This window comes from Ziziphus jujuba, chromosome 2 (assembly GCF_031755915.1).
Source record: "Ziziphus jujuba cultivar Dongzao chromosome 2, ASM3175591v1".
Lineage (NCBI taxonomy): Eukaryota > Viridiplantae > Streptophyta > Magnoliopsida > Rosales > Rhamnaceae > Ziziphus > Ziziphus jujuba.
Window position 1 is genome coordinate 6,311,376 of NC_083380.1, and position 22,385 is coordinate 6,333,760.

General features: G+C 36.8%; 1 long non-coding RNA gene across 1 annotated transcript; it reads left to right on the plus strand.

Annotated features, from left to right (window-relative positions):
• The first annotated feature begins 3,535 nt into the window (after positions 1-3,535).
• On the plus strand, positions 3,536-11,319 carry LOC132800647 (uncharacterized). Its single transcript, XR_009635857.1, has 4 exons — positions 3,536-3,685; positions 4,699-4,764; positions 4,974-5,119; positions 9,045-11,319. It is a non-coding gene; the product is annotated as an uncharacterized LOC132800647 (long non-coding RNA).
• The last annotated feature ends 11,066 nt before the right edge of the window (positions 11,320-22,385 follow it).

A 22,385-nucleotide genomic window follows, 5' to 3' on the forward strand; every position in this document is an offset into this window, starting at 1 on the left:
GTATTCATATCTACATTAATTCCAGCGAACAAACTTTATGAAAAAATTATTTTTTTATTATATAAAGCACTTTAAAGTAATAACTTTTGCTAAAGTTTCATCTTAAAGTCATAAAGAGCTTCTCGGTCTGACTTGAAGTAATTTATCACCTCAGCATCAGTGTTGGCAAGAAATTCTCCGATAATTATGAAGCAAAGATTTAATAACACTAACGGAAGCCCTGTAATTGTTTCCATCAGAGGTACAAACTTTATGGCAGAAACCATAAAATTGAAATGTAAACTGTGTTTTGGTGAAAAGGAATATAGGGTTTTATAAGAACAGACTTTCAACCAACAAAAAGATGAAAATATGGAAAAGTTGAATTCAGTAACAAACCAACAGATGATTCACTTTTGAAGAAGCCACAAGGAAAGTTATGATCATGTAGAGCTAGTTAGTCCTTCCCATAACTGTTTATTGGTATTAAAATATAGTTACTCTCGTTAGTGCTTCCTTTTTCGTTGTTTTTCCTTTTCAGATTTTCCATAGTCTCATAGTAAAATATAGTTAAAAATTGTTCAAAAATATGGGAAAAAAATATTTAGGTATGAAGTATAAGTTATGCATGCCTTTCTACATTATATGTTCACATAATAGATTTCTTCATGATACAATCTACAGCTAGGTAACGAAGCTGAAAATTCTTCACTGGTAATGGTAATCTCTGCAAGTTCTCTGTTATTTCTCTTCTATATTTCAACCGTGCATGATAAAAAGTCTATGGATATCTAGTATTGTAAAATTATATAAAAAGTATTCATTGTTTAGTATTTGATGAAAAGCGTATATATTATATTAAACATATGATCAAATAGAGATTGAATCTCAATGCAGGTATATCACTTTACCATGTCGGTGATAAAGCATTTTCTCTGCCTGATTTTGATATGCAAATTTATTTTTTCTTAGCTCTTTTTGTGGCAGACAAGAATAAACTATAACAAAAATAGCTATAAAGCAAGTCATGTTACTTGTTTAATAGATAATGGTGGTCATTTTTTCCAAGTTTGTTGAAATTTATTCCACAAAAGGCTTACTTTAATAGTGACATTTGAAATAATAGTTTGAATTCGTTGCATCCTTACCTTTTGACTCTACAATTCAAACCAGCTTTCTCTCTTCTTTTTTTTTTTTTTCTCTCTCTCTACAAATTAATTTTAAAGTTTGCTCTCTTTTAGTTTTCTGCAAATTTTGTGTTCTGTACCTTATTTCATCTTTTTTCTTTTATTTTTTAACACGAATAATACTTGACACAGTAGTTATCTTTACAGTACAAATTAGAAAATAAAGAAAAAGTATGGATAAAGAAATCAAACACCACATCTTCTACCATAGAAATTTCATTTCTGTTAGCTTTGGTAACCAGATCTATATCATATAGAAGAGATTAGGAAAGTTCCACAGAGTGAATTTTGGGGGAGAAAACAGGCACAGCATTTGATTTAAAAAGTATTATATAGTTTATAGCATAACATTTGAAGCGTGTCTTAAGGACTTGGAGCTTAAAATAATCATCTAGCTTAACATATAAAAATGCTTCTTTTTCACCACCTTTCAATTATAGTCTGCTACCATCCAACATCTCTTCAATTTTTTAAAGATAAGTGACTAATAGCTATATATATATATATATCCATGCTAATTAATTACTACTTAATTTCAACACTTTTAACTGATCAAAATTTTGGTAGAGTAAGATCATAAAAGCTATTTGTCTTCTTGAATATTAGCTGTAAAATACTATCTCTTTAATTAATGTGGAAATAAAGACAAAGCTAAACGGACTATTTAAATCATTGAATATTTGTTAAATTAGATAAATTAGATACCCAACCAAGAATGCATTTTCAAGGGGAAAAACAAACTTGATAGCCTTTAAAATTGTGATTTTATAAGTAATGCCAAAGCATGTAAATCTAAGAATTAATTGTTATTTTGTGTGGCTCACATGTATTTCAATTCAACTAAAAACTAAAGTTGCTTTCATTCAAAGATCTCCTCATTGCTAACATGAATAAGGATCTTGCACTGAGATTCCAAATCCAACACCATCAATATAGATCCAACAAAATCTCATGCAATCCATTAACACAACATGAAACTGTATGAATAATTCAATGTTCGGGTTTAACTAACAGGGCATTGTGTTGATAATAGGTCAATTCATTTACAGCTATAGTGTTACCACGTCTTAACGGGTGAAACCAGCGAATAACCATTTCGCTAGTGAAAAAGGGCATTTTAGTAATTTTATTAAAAATAAAAAATAGACCTAATTTTATTAATTATAGTTATAGTGTTTTAAACAATTTTATTTTCTAATTTTCCTTTTCCTCAAAAAAAAAAAAGTTTCTAATTTCCCAATGTTTGGTTTGTAATAAGATATTATTATTTTGTGTTTGTTTAAATATATTTTGATAGCTAAAAACAAAAAATATAAATATTTTTGGTAAAAAATAAATATTTTCGGATAGTTAATGTTATTTATTTTTTTACTTTTTTTTTATTTAGTAAAAAGGGAGAAAAATCAGAAGGTCCCTAGGCCCACCTTCCTCTAGAAAGTCCCTCTATTCAAAATTTGACAAGTGTTAAAAATTTTAAGTAGCCAAATGAGCCAAATCAAAATAGAAAAATAATTTTACTGAGAAAAAATTAAAAATTAAAAATTTCTCTTGGTCTATATAACAGAAAATGGAACTTAGTAGTGAAGAATGAAGAATGAAGTGTGTCATCATTAAATACAGTACTATTGCTATTATGTTGAAAAAGGTATTTGTGCTATTTTTTTTTATTAAATATTTGCTAAGAAAAAATAAACAAATAAAAATTATTTGTATAAAAATGTAATTTTATTATATAAAAAAATAATTATGAACATCCTTTTGAGATGTTTGAAAAAAAAAATTAAAATTGCTATCATCAACATTTATCTGCAAAAGGAAAAAAAATGGCATAAGATCAGAGAAAAATATATCCTAAAAAGATTAAAATTGAAATTGATAACATATATACATATATATTTATTTATTTATATTGATTTGTGTTGAGCATGGTACGCAGATTTTTTTTTTTTTTGGGTGAAAAAGCATAATATACAGATTATAAAGTTTAGGCTTAGGGATCTTCCTCTTTACTTTAAATTTATTAGAAATGTATAATTTTTAATAAGTTGGGCTGAAATTCTGGCATATATAAGCTTAAATCTAAAGCCCAATATTTGGCTGACCCTGATAGGCTACTTAGCTGAAGGCTCAATCCAGTCAAAAAAGCCAGAAGTTGAGGGGGGAGAGAGAGAGTATGCGTAACAATGATAATCATAATTTGAATTTTGAAAAACCAACGGTCAATTAAAAAAAATTGAAAATTCGGGGTTTTGAAAAACCAACGGTAAGAAAATTTAAATTCAGGAACGGTAATATTTTTTTTTCTTGGTTTTTAGCTGTTAATATTATTATAATTAATTATTACATGTACATTGCGAACCTCAAATCATTGTCTTTCTCTCTCTCGATCGAAAAGATAAAAATAAAATAAAAAAAGAAAAAGAGGAAAAGCTGTGGGAAGAAGAGAGATTGTTGAAGAAGACGAGACGATGGGATTGGCCGGTGTCTGCAACTCCATCACCGATCCCAAAAGAAATTGGGTAAGACAGGGACTCTTCTCACTCTCTGATTGCTATATAGGGCGTTCGTCTCACTTTTTTTAGGGTTTACTATTATTCTTGGTGGATCTTACTTTTTTCTTTGCCTTTGGTGAGCAAAGGTGCGTAATTTGCTTAATTGACTTTTTGTTAGAAAAATATCAATCATCCTTGCTATATAACACAAACAGCTGAGTAATATTGCTATTAGTTTTGACCTGTGAATTTTGAAATCTTTTTTTTTTTTTTTGGTGCTTTTGTTACTGGAATATGTTATGTGATCTGTAATTATATGGTGATTTTGGCCGAGTTAATTCTTTAGATAACTTTTTTTTGCATGTAACTTAGAGAAGTGAACGTGATTAGATTTGGTTGTACCCAAATCTGTAATAATGAGTGATATCCATCTCCATTAGAAGCATACCCAAGTCTCCTTGTATATCTGGTTGTTTCCTCTTTGAGTGATGCTTCTAAAATACCCGCATAGCCAAGTATAAAAAACATTTTATAAACATCATAACAACAAATGAAACTCAATTGAAGTTAGGACAAAAAGAAACGAAAGAAGGAGAGTTTCAAGCACAAATTGTGCACTTAAGATTTCTGCCTTGCAAACTATGTTTGTTGTGCCTGCAATGTTGTTAGTTCATACCTCTTGTTAGTTTAAATTGGTTGTTAAGTGAGTTCTTTTCTTCTATGTGATACCAGCTTGTGGAAAACAATTTATGGAGGTTTTACGATGCCGCTGCAGAATAGCTATTATGCACAATGTTAGATATATTATTACCTGGAAGATGTGCACGAATATAGGATGCAATTGCTTAGATGTCAAGAATATTTATTTTATGGTGACTTTTGACTATATCCTTCTTGATTTTGCTTTTCCTTTTCTGCTTAAGCTAGAAACCTTTTTTTTTCTTCTTTTTTTCTTTTGGAATTTTAACTCTTAGAATTGTGCTGCTGCTGTTGTTATTCATATTCTCACACAAGAATATTATACTTGCCACTGGTTGCAGGTGTCCCTGCTGATTTGCTTTCTCTTATTACTAGCTAAACCCCCCAGATGGTGTCTGCTCATTTAGGTTTCTCCATCCTTTTTCTCTTTTTATATTTTGAAGAGCTATTTCTTGTTAATGTAAAGTATATCATGGTTCAATCCACCTATTCTTCTTTAATTCTTAGTTGTTGCCTTTAAATATAGATGGGGGAAACTAGTCTTGTTAATGTAATGTACACCATGGTTCAATCCACCTAGTCTTCTTTAATTCTTAGTTGTTGCCTTTAAATATAGATGGGGAAACTAATGTGAAGATCAGAAAGGCATCTGAAAAGACTTCGGATTGTTGAACTCCAGAGAAAGTGTCTGAATTTTGGTTGGCAAGGAGAGCAAGTTACCTTCATGCATGCCTAATGTGTGCTCACTTTGCAAAGGAATAGGTAATTTTGCTTGTGGTTTTGTACTTTATTCTCAATTGATCAATATCTTTGTCCTCTCGAAAAATAAGATTCTTTTATTTGTTAGTGGTACATTCAGCTTCAAAAACTGTTGGTTGTAGCCTATGTAACATTTGCATTGATTTTGCAAATGGGCTAGAAGAATACAGCATGAATTACTTTGTTACTTCCCTATAGCATGTAGCACAGTTAACTAGTTACATATCGTTTTCCAGTGTTAAATCTGTTTCAATATTGATAGTATATAATGCTTATCTGCATGCCATTTACATTGTTATCAGTATCATTCTCTTTCCCGAATCATATTAGTTATCATTTTGGACTATTTATATATGTATATTTTTTTTATTCAAAAGTAGTTCTATTTGAAGATATAGTCCGTGTTCAAATATAATGTCAGGACCCGTCCAAAGTTCCCCACCGGAACCCTAGACAAGCCCTGATCCCAGGGAAACCCTACCGGACCCTTCTGTGGAAGATCCGGCAGAACCTCCCCTAAGGGATGAACTTACCACAAAATTTCCTACACTGAAAACACACTTCTATAATTGTTCCCTTATTCCTCCCACAGTACGACGAACTGGTTCCACAAATTTTAGCACTCCAAAATAAAAATACAGTAATCCAGTGCAATACAAATACATAAGTGTCCCATACAGTATACAGAGCTTTATGAAGTACTACAAAATACAGAATACAGTAAAAGTGAAAGAAATAGTACAACTGCAGTAAAAGAAGAACAAGGTACTGCACGAACAAATACAGCGAGGAAGATCGAGTCCGCTCCGAGTGAACACCGACTACCTGGTACCTAGAGGAACGAAATTTAAGAGTGTGAGATGCTAATCATCTCAGTGAGCGACCCTACTACTCTACACTATCATACCACGGTAATAGGTATATAAATAATAATTATTTGGAAATAATATTTTCTCTCAAAACCCTTACAATTCTCTCAGTTGGAAAGGTTCCCCTTTTAAAACAATTTCACAAAACCCTTTATCCATATTCCCCGAAAACCAAGACATCAATTAAATACCAGAAGCGGTAACAATTATATTTTTAATTCCAATTCAGTTTCCAAACATTTTATTTTTAAAACACAGTTCTGAAAATCATTTGATGCACCCACTATATACCAGTGGCGCCAACAGTACCCAGCGTCCCAAGGTACCGCCAGACAGGAGGTTATAGAAAGAAACCGGCATACGGTCGCGTGGCGTCCCACTGCGCCGCTGCTAACCTGGTGTCCCGGCCAAAGGGGGGTGGCCGCCCTCTCCGATGGCATCCACAGGACACCCTCATAATATCAACCGCGCGCTACTCACACCCACCTGCGCGCTAATCACAACCGTGTGCACACTAACCATATCACATATACCATATCACATAATCAGAACACCAGTACGTGCACGGTGCATCTAAAAATTATAAAATCCATAAATTTAAATCATAAAACAAATTTCACATTTTTCATAAGCATAGCGGGCATAATCCATCCGCTTGAACCGGGAAATTCTCCACAATTTCCTTATAATCCATACCATAAATTCCATGATTTTCAAATCCACCAACTCCCAAATCCATCAATTCAAATATCCACATTTTTTTTTTTCCAAGCATAAATAATTTCTCGAAATATCATAATCAAATCCCATAATATTTTATGGGCATATTTCATAAAAATTGAAATCACCAACATAACCAAATATTTTCCTTGAAATATTTGAAAATCAAATCGTGCCCAATTTACCATTAAAACCACACCAATTTCAAAATCCTCAAAACCATAAAATAATTCCACATGGCATAAATTGGTGAAATACACATTTTCTTAAATCCGATAAATTCACAAATAATTCCACAATAATTCAAATAAATATTTGGCACATAGAAATTAAATTCCAAATATTTAAATCACACATTATATATTCACCAATTAAATTCCCAAAATTAATTTGAAGGTGGGTCACTCACCTTGTGCACGTATCTCAATCAAGATCCTCCGCAGGATCGACTCCGCTACTTGCACGTGCACCTAAAACACCCACAGTACCAAAACCACAAATATTAATATTTTATTCGGGTAATCCCCAAATGGGTACCCGAGGAGCGAACACCAAACGATAACTAAAATTTACGAATTATATACCGAATCGAAGCTCGAGTGATGCTAATCACAGATCCGGTCTTAATTTCCGATGATCGTACCCGACGGGGTCGGAATTTTATCGGGAAGCTTTTCGGGTTTCGGCTCCGCAATTCTCCCAAACCGTCGCGAATTGGTGGAAACGGAAGTCGGATTTGGGTTCAGGAGGTCGAACACTGCGGACTGGAGCTGGCCGGAATTTTCGGGGTACTCGCCGGAACAGTGATTTCCGGCGGCCGCCACGTCACCGGCAACCGTCGCCGGAACAGTAATTTCCGACGGTGGCCGTTTGCTGTGAAATTTTGCAGATTTGTAGATCGTGAGGAGAGCAATCCAACGGGACCGACGGTGAGCAAAACGGAGGTCGGACGGCGGAGAAATCACCGTTTGAAGATTTTCGACCCCTCGCCGGAAAACGCTCCGATCCCGGCGCGTCGGTGGTCCGATGGCCGTGATTTTTGGTGGGTAGGCCGGACTTGAGGAGAGGATGCTGGGTGTATGGCGCGTGTACTGTATATCGGCCGGAATAGTGCCGATTCGCGGTGGCCGGCGGTGGAGGGGAAAAATCGCCGCCAAACTTCGGACGTCCGATCCGGGCGCGTCCGGCGGCCGTTCGCCGTGAAATTTGGAGGTTTTGCCGGAAATGAGGTGGGCAAGCTTTCTGTCCGGCGCGTGTACAGTAACTCGGCCGGAACAGTGACAAAATCCGGTGGCCGGCGGTGGCTCTTTCTCTCTCCTCTCTCTCTTTCTCTCTCTTCTCTCTCTTTCTCTCTCTTCCCCGAGTGTTTTAACAAATAAAACCCCTGCATGACACTGTTCATGCCACGTGGACCAATCAGAAACTGACACGTGGCGTTTCACTGTTCACCGACCCAAAAAAAATATTAAAATAATACGGTATCCGGTAAACTTCAAACGTCCATAACTTTTTAACCGGATGTCCGTTTTGAGCGTGCCGCTAGTCTGTGAACTCGTATCGACGAGTACTTTACAACCATACAAGAGTCAACTCGCAATTACATCACAAGAAAAAGTCAACTCCCGGCACCTTTTAGACAGTTTACACTTCAACTTGTTTTGCCCATAACTTTCAAACCGTAGCTCCGTTTTCGACGTGCTACTAGTCTACGAACTCAGGGCGTCATGCACTTCGCCACGGTACCCTGGTCAACTCGAAATTCCCACCGAGTCAAAAAGTCAACTTTTGACCCCTTCGGTCAACGGTCAACGGTCAACCTCGGTCAACGTGCACGGATTCCGGTGCGATTCGGGACGGGGTGTTACATATAACCTGTCCCATCTATGTACATCATGTATTAGACGAGGTGGAGCAAAATTTGTGAGCAAGGACAGAGAAACTGCATATAAATTGACATTCTTCACAAGACTTCATATAAATTGACATTATGTGAATTCCAATAGCCTTCTCATATGTGCATAAAAATTGAATGCAATAGGAGATTGTGGGGTTCAATCATAAGGTCATACTGCCATGACTCTACAAGTTATCCTCATCGTTCTTCAATTTTATATTTTTGCTTCTTATGTTTGGATTTTTTTCTTAGAACTTATATATTTGCATGATAGGCTTGCTTATTACCTGCACATGTACATGTTTTTGCATGATAATCTTTTTTTATTATTTTTGCAGTTATTACAGTTGGTCTTTGGCATCCCTTTTTTTTTTTATTTTTTTTTTTTTTGCAGTTATTAAAGGTGGTCATTCTTGTTTTATTTTATTTTATTTTATTTCTGCAGTTATTACAGTTGGTCTTTGGCTTCCCTTTCTACACACCAGAAGACATTTCATGGATGTTTAAATAAGAAAATGTGGCTTTTGAGGTAAGCAAGTGACTCCTTTTTGTAAGTCAGTGAAGGAAGCTACAGAGAAAGTCATGATTATGTAGTTGCTGAAAATCTATGTACTATAACATTAACTATCTGAATTTTTTATTTTTGTTGAACCACATGAGCTATGATAGTCATATTAGTCTTTGCATAGTAATATTATCCATTGTACTAAAGAAATTGGGTTTTACAGCATGTGAGATGTGTTACGCATAAAATTGATAGAAAAGAAGACATAGAACTTCAGAAAAGATAACATAACAAGTTTGCTGTGTACATATGATATCTAAAATTATGTACCTTCTAAAATGTAGCAGTATGCTAGCTCATAACCGGTTTCAAGTGAGTTTTGACCGTTAATAAAGCTTTTGAGCAACTAAAAAGATGGTCTAAATAGAGACTTAACTTAAGCTTTGTGAGTTTAGAAGGTGATTTGTCCAAAGTTTTACACTATTTAAAAAATCCTAATGAAAAGCTTCTTAGGCATAATACAATTATTATGGTTTCCATTTGAAATGCTGGACATAATGGAACTACCCGGGTTGCATTCAGTAATTGTAATAGAACCTTGCTTAACTTGTTTTCTTCAATTCTTTCCTTGCCTTGTGTTTAATGGAAAACAAGTGGCAATTTTTCACAGTTTTAATTGCTTTAGTCTAGGACATTCTGTGCTGGCCTTTCTTCATGTTTTGATTGCTTTAGTGTAGGAGACTCTGTGCTGGCCCAACTAGATGATGATCTCTTGGCCGAGAAAAGGAAAACCTATAAAAACTTTTCTAATTGCTTGCCATCACTGTTTGAAGTTACTAAAATTGTAACTAATATTTGAACTTCCTTTTTGTTCTTTCCTCTAGATTTTTTTACAATTTCATACAAAAATATTAAGTCAAAAGAACAAGACAAAGAAAAAACAAGATGCAGAAAAGTAAAAAACTCGTTCATACGGATTAAAGGCATCCATGCATTTCCATCTTATTCATTCATTTTTAGATCCCTTTACAATGAAATTTCAACAAGTAGTAAATATAGCTAAAAGATCAATCAAAAGAAACACAATCTTGACAAGTAAAACGACAAAAAAAAGAAAAAAAAAGAAAAGAAAAAAACTATCTTCACTGTTGATGCCCTTTATTCCTCTTCTGCATGGTTCTATGTTTCAACCATAAATATAGTATTCTTTTTAGAATTTCATCCACAGCACCAAAATAGCTCCAGGATTTCCTCATAGCCAATATCAGAGAAGGAACCAGAATTCCTACTGCAAATCCCAATCCAATGCTCCAATAAAACCACTTATCAACAAACTGTCACCATCCTTGGGAGTAGTCCAACCCTTATCTGAATCTTCTTCATCATCTCCTGGACATTTTACAGCAAGTGGACTCTCACAAAAGTCAAGGTTTCTAGTAAAAGAGGGTGAATCAAAAGTTGACAGATGATCTAAATAAGGAATCCTTCCATATAAGTTATTGTCTGACAAATTCATATACCCCGAAAATGAGAGCAATCCCAAACTTTACAGAATAGTAGCTGAAAACTCGTTGCTTGAGAGATCAGGCGACAACAATTGCTTCAACTTTGAAATGCTCTCAGGAATGTGTCCACTTATATGGTTTCTGGACAAGTTCAAGACCACCAAGCCCAACAATTTTGTTATCTCAATAGGAAGATCTCCACTCAAATTATTTCTTGAGAGGTCTAGGCTGGTTAGAAAGGAAAGGGTCTTGGTGTACGTTCGAAGCTATCCTTTCAAATTCACAGTAAAGTTTTCTTTGAAGCAGCCCTTCCATACAAGAGATAATGGTCAAATGCCCCGTAAAATAGATAATGTGGTTAATGTTTTGGACTTGTGACATAGCTTTGAAATCTCCAAAGCTAGCAAGAATACTACAATTCAACTGATTCTCTGCCAGGTCCAAGACTTGTAATGAGCTTAAATTTGATAGCACTTGTAACATCCCGTCCCAAAGTACAACGGAAATTTTACAACTTTGACAGAGGTTGACCGTTGACTTTGACCGTTGATCGTTGACCGTTGATCGTTGACCGAAGGGATCAAAAGTTGACTTTTTGACTCGGATGGAATTCTAGGTTGACTAAGGTACCGTTACGAAGTACACATTGGCACGAGTTCGTAGACTAGTAGCACTTTGAAAACGGAGCTACGGTTTGAAAGTTATGAGCAAAACAAGTTAAGGTCCAAACTGTCCAAGGGGTGCCGGAGTTGACTTTTTATTCATGCAAAGTTGACCTTTGACTCATGCATAGTTGTAAAGTACTCGTCGATACGAGTTCATAGACTAGCGGTACGTCCGATTTGGACATGTGGTTTAAAAGTTATGGACCTGTAGAGTTTTTCAAATACTGTATTATTTTAATATTATTTTTAAACGTGTAACAATGTACCACGTGTGACTTAATAAATATGACCAGGTGTCACCATGTTGAGATGCCACATGTCAACCATGCTTAATACCATATTATTTTATTATTGTTATTTTATATAATAATATTATTTTTAATATTATTTAATTATTTTTAATTTATTTTCTTTTTATTTCTTTTTCTTTCCTTTTCTTTTCTTTTTTCTTTTTTTCTTTTCCCCCACGTGGGAAAACACCCAGGCCCTCCACCCGAAGCCGTCTTCTTCTTCCTCCTTCTTTTTCCTTTCCTTTCCTTCTTCCTCTCGGGCCCTCGCCGTTTCTTCATTTCCGGCCATCGGACGGCCACACGCGCCAGCCATTGGTGAAGCCCAGTTTCCGGCGCCCAGATCGGGCCAGTGAAGTCGACGGCAGAGGGTTAAGTTTTTCCGACAATTCTCGCCGTTTTCGGCCAACCCAGCTCGATCCATACTTGTATCTCGCCATTTTCGACCCCTATGAGTCCATTTCCGGGGTTAGATTGCCCAAAATCCCCACCGTTTGAGAAATCCCTCAAGTTTAAACTCGATCGAAGCTTTCAGGCCAAATTCTGGCCACTGCCGGTTGAATTGAGCTTAATGGAGGTCGGTAATGTGATCTTTCTCACAAGCTTTCCATAGACATATTACTCATCAATTTTAGTTAACGTTTGTATTTAACCCCCCGAGTACCGGGTATTATTTACCCGAATAAAATATTAATTTATTTGACTGTGTAATATTGTTGGTCTAGGAGCATGTGTGCAATGTGGAATCGATCATATGGTGGATCGTGGTTTAATTACGTGCCCCAGGCGAGTGACCCACCTTTAAAACTATTTTGGGGTGATTAATTATATTTATGTCATGTTAATTTGATATCTGGAATTATGGTCATGTGGTGGAAATTTAATTATAATTGTGGAAAAATATTATTTTATAAGTACGTATATGTTTATTGGTGCTAAACGAAATTTTGGGTTATTAAGAAATCTCCGATTTTTATTATTGTGATTTAATTGTATTTATTACACATGAGCAAAGTATTTTCATTAATTAATTGTATCTGGATTTTTATATTATTTTTTTGGCGTAATCGGTTTAAATATTTTAAGGAAAATATTTGTTTAAATTGGTGGTTTTAAATTTGATAATTACGCCCGTGGAATATTATTTCATGGACTTTGTGCTACGAGAAAAATTATTGGTGTATTGTTATCGATGTTTTCGTACCGGAAATGTTAAAGGAAAATATGGGATGGTGAATTTGAAAACTGGTATAATTTCTACGGTGATTTTTGAAAAATCGGTACGGTAATAAAAAATTTAATAATTGGTTTTAGACACACTCATACATTATTGGTGTTCTGGCTGTATATGTGGATTAGCGCACAAGTTATTATGTCTCCCGTGAGTTGCCATTGGACCGAGGGCAGGCAAGTTTGATATTGGCCATGGCCGCCCCCCTCCGTGGCCGGGATGACGGTTTCAGCAGCGGTGCTGTCGGGACGCCGAATTATCATATGCAAGTTTCTCTCTTTAACCTCCCCGCCAGTCGGTGCTTGGGACGCTGGGTATCGGAGGGCATTACTGGTATATGGTGTGGTGCGTCAAGTATAAATTTTCAGATAGAAATTTCAAACCTTAAAGTGTTCAAAAAATTATTTATTATATTTTATTACATTTTAGTTATATTTGGGGTATTTAATTATTATTTATTAAATTAATTGATCCCTTGGTTTTTGGGAAATACGAACAATCGGGTTTTACGAAAATGTTTTAAAAAGGGAACATTTCCAACGGAGTGAATGGAGAGAGTTTTGAGAGAAATATTATCTTCAATTAATTATTCTTTATTTATTTATTTATTCTTAATTAATCAAGTGTACTATAATTATTATTAATATTAAAAGTGTTCAGTAGTTAGGGTCACTCACTAAGATGATTAGCATCTCACGCTTTTAAATTCCGTTCCACTAGGTCCAGGTTGGGAGACGTTGATCGTCCGGGACGAACTCGACGTCTCAGTTCATTGCCGAAAGTCCAAGAAGTATTTCCTTCTTTTTTTCCTCTCCATCTTGTATTGCTTCCTTATCTGACATTGTATTAATTCCACATTTATTTGTAAAATGCTCTGTATACTGTATTGGACGCATTTTATTAAATACTGCATTAATTCCCTGGTATTTATTTGAAGTGCTGAAAATTTGTGGAATTATATCGTAGTAACGTGAGAGGAATAAGGGGATGAATTTAGAAGTGTGTTTTCAGTGCAGGAAATTTGTGGTAAGTCCAACCCTTAGGGGAGGTTCTGCCGGATTTTCCATTGGAGGGTCCGGTAGGGTTTCCCTGGGATCAGGGCTTGTCTAGGGTTCCGGTGAGGAATTTTGGACGGGTCCTGACAGTTGGTATCAGAGCTCTAGGTTCTAGTATTCCTAAGGGATTGTGCATTGTTGTGCATCCCATCTGCGTCTAATCTCTCGTTTTACCTATCTTAAAGCGTTCTTTCCCTTTGTCTTGAAGTAAATTCGTTGTCCGAGTTTGAATAACTCTAATCTTCGAGGGTGTCAATTGGAATCATCTATCCTAACGGGGAATTCCTATGGCCTAGTCGAAGGTCGAGGATTGCCTTTTCTTTTTGAAGGTCAAGTAATGGGGGCAGATCCAATCTTTGAATCTTTTTGGGATCTGAAGCGACCCTAGATTTGGATCGAGTAGTTATGCATCTTATGTTTATGGACCTCTGGCATAAAGGAGTAAAGTTAAAGTGATTCAGCTTACCTGAAGTGGTGCTTCGTGGATGAGTTAGGAAGCCTTTACGGAGGTTAATTTCTGCCGTCATTGTAAGGAGCTATCGGAGAATGGTTCTTAAAGGTCTATGGCCCAGGTGGTTGATGCCAAAGAAGATGGTGAACGTTGGAACCACTAATAGTGGGAAGCAATTCGAAAGTATTTTTTCCAGTAAGTTATCTGGATTACGACCGTAAAAAGGATATCGAATCATTATTGATTTGGTTTTGGACATCGATCTATTTCAGTACCGCCATACTATGCGACTCTATCAAAGTTAAAGGACTGAAAGGCTCAGCCACAAGATTGGAGGTTTCACTAAGCCAAGCTTATCATTGTGAATGGCATTGTTTCATTCATGGAGAAGAAGGATGATTGCCTAAGGGTGTGTATCGACTATCAACGATTTAGCAAGGTGACCACCCATAATCGATACTTGTTGTCGAGTATGGATGTGTATCGATCAACCTCAAGGTGTCAAGATATTTTTCCGATCGATTATTAAAAATTAAATACTTTTCAAAGTGATATTTGAAATTGAAGGTATTTTATTCAAGTATTTTTTTGTTTATGTTCGTACACGTATTTGTATGTTATATTGTTTGATATTATATTGCATATACAGCACCATACGGAGGCGGCGAACCAATGTGGTCCATATAGAGCTAGCCCTATAATCATGTTGCCTATGAGTCCAGGGGATCAGACGGCCAATATAGGCAACCACCTTAGTTTGTATTGGTAACAGAGTGCCGGCGACAGCTGGAATCATGGATCACGTAGCATGTTAGAAGGTATCGTACGTACCTCCATTACGAGCGTGCATATTTTATTTTATGCTATGGATTTTAAGATATGATTTTATGTATTTATTCATGTTTTTATTATTGTTCCAATGTGGAGTTTTAACAATTGCCTATGCAAGTTAAGATATTTGAAACTAATTAAAATAATTTTCGTATTATTTATTATTTCATTGATTTAATTAGTAAATTTCATAAATTATATTTTGATTTTGAAGAAGTTTGGAAATTTAATTTGGGTTGATAAATTGTGTATATTTTATGTTGGTGGTATATTTGAAAAATATATTTTATTATTTGTTTTATGTTATGGTTTTTCCAAGACCGACTTAAGGTTTAAGTATCGTCAATTTTGAGTCCAAAGTACGATATCGTTGAGTTCAAAAAGGAGATCCTAAAGGGAGCACGTGATTCGATGTATGTGATACACCCCAAAGGTATAAAGATATATTGAATGCTCACTAGGTATTATTGGTGGATGGGCACGATAAAGGAAGTTGCCGAATTGGAATCAAGGTACGTAAGCTGCCGACAAACGGAAGCGGGAAGTAGAAATGTTAGTGCACTTTTCCTGGTATGAAGAATGGTTCTTACTGAGACAAGTCAGCCAAGCTGTTCGTAAAGCATATTATGAGTCTGCATAGAGCATCAATCGCCATTACGTCTAATGGAGATTAGAGCTTTATTTCAAGACTATGACGAAGGTTAACAGATACACTTGAAGCGGGACTTAACTACTGCATCACCTTACACCACAGGTCATTGGACAAGCAAAGTGCAGAATTCACACTCGGAAGTTATGCTGAGACCGTGCATGATGTAATATCGAATGAAGTGGGAATAAGCAATTGTCGTTGATAAGGTCCATTGTAATATTAGCTACCAAGCTAGCATCGAGGTGTCTTCGTGTGAGATCCTATATGGAAGCCAGCATCAAACCCCACTATATTGGAGTGAAGTGGGTGAGGAGAAGCGCCATACGACAACCAACCTAAATTGGATGCAAACACCTACGGATGACTATGAATAAGGTGAAGGTCATCCGAGAGAGTTTGAAAGCCGCTCAAGATCGACGAATGAGTTAAGCCGACGTGCATGGAAATGATGTTGATTTCAAAGTCCGAGATTAAGTTTTTGAGATTATCTTCGTAGGAGAGAGTTGTACGCTTTGGTTGACAGAGAGAGCTAAGTTCTCATTATCTTAGTTCTACGAGGTTATTGGAAGAATTGGTTTTGTAGCATGCAAGTTAGTATTTTCGGGAAAGCAGACATGGGTATGCAGTGTAATTCACGTATTGTTGCTACGAAATGACATCGAAGACCTACAATGTAAGGAGCGACTAAGACAGATTTTAAGTCATGAAGAATGCGTATGGGTCAATAAGACTATTTTCTCGAGTCAAGGTCTTGTGGTGAATTAATCTAGTCGAGAAAGCGACGTGGAAGCTCGAGGCACAAATCCGCAATCAATATTTTTATACATTTCAGCAACGTAAGAAATTTCAAGGACAAAATTTTTGTAAGGGGGGAAGATTGTAACACCCCGTCCCAAAGTGCAACAGAAATTTTCCAACTTTGACCGAGATTGACCGTTGACCGTTGACCTTGACCATTGATCGTTGACTGAAGGGGTCAAAGTTTGACTTTTTGACTCGGATGGAATTCTAGGTTGACTGAGGTACTGTTATAAAGTACACGTTGGCACGAGTTCGTAGACTTGTAGCACTTTGAAAAGGAGCTACGGTTTCAAAGTTATGAGCAAAACAAGTTGAGGTCCAAACTGTCCAAGGGGTGCTTGAGTTGACTTTTTATTCATGCAAAGTTGAGCTTTGACTCATGCATGGTTGTGAAGTACTCATCGATACGAGTTCATAGACTAGCGGTACGTCTGATTTGGACATGTGGTTTGAAAGTTATGGACCTGTAGAATTTTTCAAATACTATATTATTTTAATATTATTTTTAAACGTGTAACAATGTGCCACGTGTGACTTAATAAATGTGACCATGTGTAACCATGTTGAGATGCCACATGTCAACCATGCTTAATACCATATTATTTTATTATTGTTATTTTATATAATAATATTATTTTGAATATTATTTAATTTTTTTTAATTTACTTTCTTTTTATTTCTTTTTCTTTCTTTTTCTTTTCTTTTTTCTTTTTTTCTTTTCCCCCACGTGGGAAAACACCCAGGCCCCCCACCCGAAGCCTTCTTCTTCTTCCTCCTTCTTCTTCCTTTCCTTTCCTTCTTCCACTTGGGCCCTCGCTGTTTCTTCGTTTCTGACCACCGGACGGCCACACGCGCTGGTCATTGGTGAAGCCTAGTTCCCGGTGACCCCGACCTCCAAGTTTCCCCTCCAGACGCCGCCGGACGCGCCCAGATCGGGCAGGTGAAGTCGGCGGCGGCGATTAAGTTTTTTCGGCGATTCTCACCGTTTCCGGCTAACCCAGCTCGACCCATACTTGTATCCCACCATTTTTGACCCCTATGAGTCCATTTCCGGGGTTAGATTGCCCAAAATCCCCACCGTTTGAGAGATCCCTCAAGTTTAAACTCGGCCGAAGCTTTTCGGCCAAATTCCGGCCACCGCCGGTTGAATTGAGCTCAATGAAGGTCGGTAATGAGATCCTCATGTCACAAGCTTTCCATAGACATATTACTCGTCAATTTTAGTTAACGTTTGTGTTTAACCCCCCGAGTACCGGGTATTATTTACCCGAATAAAATATTAATTTATTTGACTATGTAATGTTGTTGTTCTGGGAGCATGTGTGTATTGTGGAATCGATCCTATGGTGGATCGTGGTTTAATTACGTGCTCCAGGTGAGTGACCCACCTTTAAAACTATTTTGAGGTGATTAATTATATTTATGTTGTGTTAATTTGATATCTGGAATTATGCTCATGTGGTGGAAATTTAATTATAATTGTGGAAAAATATTATTTTATAAGTACGTATATGTTTATTGGTGCTAAACAAAATTTTGGGTTATTAAGAAATCTCCAATTTTTATTATTGTGATTTAATTGTATTTATAACACATGAGCAAAGTATTTTCATTAATTAATTGTATCTGGATTTTTATATTATTTTTTGGGCATAATTGGTTTAAATATTTTAAGGAAAATATTTGTTTAAATTGGTGGTTTTAAATTTGGTAATTATGCCCGTGGAATATTATTTGATGGACTTTGTGCTATGAGAAAAATTATTGGTGTATTGTTATTGATGTTTTCGTACCAGAAATGTTAAAGGAAAATGTGGGATGGTGAAGTTAAAAACTGGTATAATTTCCACGGTGATTTTTGGAAAATCAGTACGATAATAAAAAATTTAAAAATTGGTTTTAGACACACTCATACAGTATTGGTGTTCTGACTGTATATGTGAATTAGCGCGCAAGTTATTATGTCTCCCGTGAGTTGCCATTGGATCGAGGGCAGACAAGTTTGATATTGGCCATAGCCGCCCCCTCCGTGGTTCAGCAGCGGTGCTGTCGGGACGCCGAAATACCGTATGCAAGTCTCTCTCTTGAACCTCCCCGTCAGTCGGTGCTCGGGACGCTGGGTATCGGAGGGCATCACTGGTATATGGTGTGGTGCGTCAAGTATAAATTTTCAGATAGAAATTTCAAACCCTAAAGTGTTCAAAAAATTATTTATTATATTTTATTACATTTTAGTTATATTTGGGGTATTTAATTATTATTTATTAAATTAATTGATCCCTTGGTTTTTGGAAAATACGAACAATCGGGTTTTGCGAAAATGTTTTAAAAGGGGAACATTTCCAACAGAGTGAATGGAGAGAGTTTTGAGAGAAATATTATCTTCAATTAATTAATTATTTATTTATTCTTAATTAATCAAGTGTACTATAATTATTATTAATATTAAAAGTGTTCAGTAGCCAGGGTCATTCACCGAGATGATTAGCATCTCACGCTTTTAAATTCCGTTCCCCTAGGTCCAGGTTGGGAGACGTTGATCGTCCGGGGCGAACTCGACGTCTCAGTTCATTGCCGAAAGTCCAAGAAGTATTTCCTTCTTTTTTTCCTCTCCATCTTGTATTGCTTCCTTATCTGATATTGTATTAATTCCACATTTATTTGTAAAATGCTCTGTATACTGTATTGGATGCATTTTATTAAATACTGCATTAATTTCCTGTTATTTATTTAAAGTGCTGAAAATTTGTGGAATTATATTGTAGTAATGTGGGAGGAATCAGGGGATTAATTTAGAAGTGTGTTTTCAGTGCAGGAAATTTGTGGTAAGTCCAACCCTTAGGAGAGGTTCTGCCGAATTTTCCATTGGAGGGTCCAGAAGGGTTTCCCTGGGATCAGGGCTTGTTTAGGGTTCCGGTGAGGAATTTTGGACAGGTCCTGACAGCACTAGTGGAAGTTCTCCTAAAAAGGAATTAGACCTCAAGCTAATAATTCTTAGACTTTTGAAACCTTTTCCAAACCACGGTGGTATTCTACCCATTATTCTGTTATATCCCAGATCCAGTGTCTACATACTAGATAAGTTTAGGTAAGATATTGGAAGATATCTAGAAAGCTTGTTGTCACTTGGGTGCAAGGTTTGAAGCTCCCTTAATTGGCCCACGTATACAGCAATTTTACCAGATAAATTGTTCATACTGAGGTCTAATATTGTTAGGAAAGAACAATTTCCAATGCTTGATGGAATATTTCCTATTAAGTTGTTTTTCAAAAGATCTATGACTAAAAGATGGTGATTATTAGCTATAGAGCTAGGATTTCTCCATTTATATTGTTATCAGAAAGAGAGAGTGTAACACCCCGTCCCAAACCACATCGGAATTCGTGCACGTTGATCGAGGTTGACCGTTGACCTAGTGTGTCAAAAGTTGACTTTTTGTTCCAGTTGAAATTTCTAGTTGACCAGAGTACCGTGGCGAAGTGCATGATGCCCCGAGTTCATAGACTAGTAGCACGTCGAAAACGGAGCTACGGTTTGAAAGTTATGGGCAAAACAAGTTCGTGGTACAAACTGTCCAAAAGGTGCCTGGAGTTGACTTTTTATCGTTGTATAATTTTGCTTTGACTTTTGTATGGTTGTAAAGTACTCGTCGATACGAGTTCATAGACTAGCGGAACGCTTAAATCAGACATCTGGTTAAAAAGTTATAGACGTGTGAAGTTTGCCGGATACTGTAATATTTTATTATATCTGGCTTACGTGCACAGTAATGCCACGTGTCGACATCTGATTGGTCCACGTGGATGAACAGTGGCACCCACGGTGGCTTTTATTTGGCAAAAATGACGGGGAGGAAAGAGAAAGAGAGAGAGGGAGAGAGAGAAACGACCGGCCGCCAGAAATCGTCAAATTTTTCGGCCGATCCTTGCTACATGCGCCGGCCAGACAGGAGCGCCTCCCCATTTCCGGCCAAACCCCAAAATCTAACGACCGCTGGTCGCCGGACGCGTCCAGATCGAGCCGGCGAAGCTCGAAGGCGATTTTCCCCTCCACCACCGACCAATGCCTTTTGACCCCTTTCCGGCCATTTTCAGGCCACACGCGCCAGCCACCCCTCACCACCTCCTCATTTCCGGCTAGCCCACCAAGTTTCATGGTCGCCGGACCTCTGACGAGCTGGGACCAGAGCATTTTCCGACGAGGCACCGAAAACCTTCAAACCCCGATTACTTCGCCGTCCGGCCTCCATTTGCCTCACCGCCGGTCCCGTTGGAACCCTCTCCCCTTGATCTACAAAACCCCCAAAAATCTTAGCCATCGGCCACCGCACGCGCCGCCGTCGACGACGGTTGCCGGTGACCGCGGTGGCTCACTGGAAATCACTGTTCCGGCTAGTACCCAGTTGCACCGTCGGTCCCTCTCCACTGATTCCGACCCCCTGAATCTAAATCCGGGATCCTTTTCCGCCAATTCGCGACGGATTGAGAGGATCGAAGAGTTGAATCCCGAAAGCTTTCCGGTGAGATTCCGGCCACCACCGGTCCGATCTTCGGGAAGTAAGACCGGATTTGTAATACTCGTCGCTCAAGCTTCGATTCGGTATATTACTCATCAACTTTGGTTGTCGTTTGTGTTCGCTCCCCGAGTACCCATTTGGGAGTTATCCGATTAAAATATTAATATATTTGGTTTGGTGTATTGTGGATGTTTTAGGTGCACGTGCGAGTAGTGGAGTCGATCCTGCGGAGGATCTTGATTGATATACGTGCTTAAGGTGAGTGACCCACCTTCAAATTAATTTTGGAAATTAAATTTGTGAATATTTTGTGTGAATTGAATATTTGAAATTTATATTCTATGTGTCAAATATTTAATTGATTTATTGTGGAAATTATTGGTGGATTTATTTTGATTAAAGAAAATATACATTATATAAATTTATGCCATGTGAAAATTATTTTATGGTATTGAGAATTGTGGAATTCAATTATATATGAAATTCTTGTGGTTTTAACATTATTTTGGGCATGATTTGATTTTCAAATATTTCAAGGAAAATATTTGTTTATGTTGGTGACTTCAATTTTTATAAGTATGCCCATGGAATGTTATGTGATTTAATTTATTATATTTCAAAAATATTTATGCTATTGGAAAAATTGAATATTTAAATTTGTGGATTTGAGAGCTGGTGGATTTGAAAATTATGGAATTTATGCGATGAATTTATGATGATGATTATAAAGGAATTGTGGGAAATTTACGGGTTTAATTGGATGGAATAAACCCGGTATGTTATGGAAAATTTGAGATTTTGAGATATAAAATAAATATGTGGATTTTATGATTTTTAGATGTACCATACACGTACTGGTGTTATGTTTATATGTGATATGGTTAGTGTGCATACGGATGTGATTAGCGCGCAGGTGGGTGTGAGTAGCGCGCAGGTGATTTTGTGGGGTTGTCTTGTGTTTGCCATCGGATGAGGGTAAGCCGCCCCTCCATGGCCGGGACACTTGTTTGCAGCGGCGCGGTGGGACGCCATGCGACCGTATGCCGGTTTTTCTCTATAACCTCTTGTCTGGCGGTACCTTGGGACGCTAGGTACCTTGGGACGCTAGGTACTGTTGGCGCCACTGGTATATAGTGGGTGCATCAAGTGATTTTCAGAACTGGAATTTTAAAATAAATATTTTGAAATTGTATTGGAATTAAGAATATAATTAATACTGTTTTTGGTATTTATTTGAAAGGGAGATTTTAAATTGGTTTAATTTTCCCTTTACTTAATTATTCAAT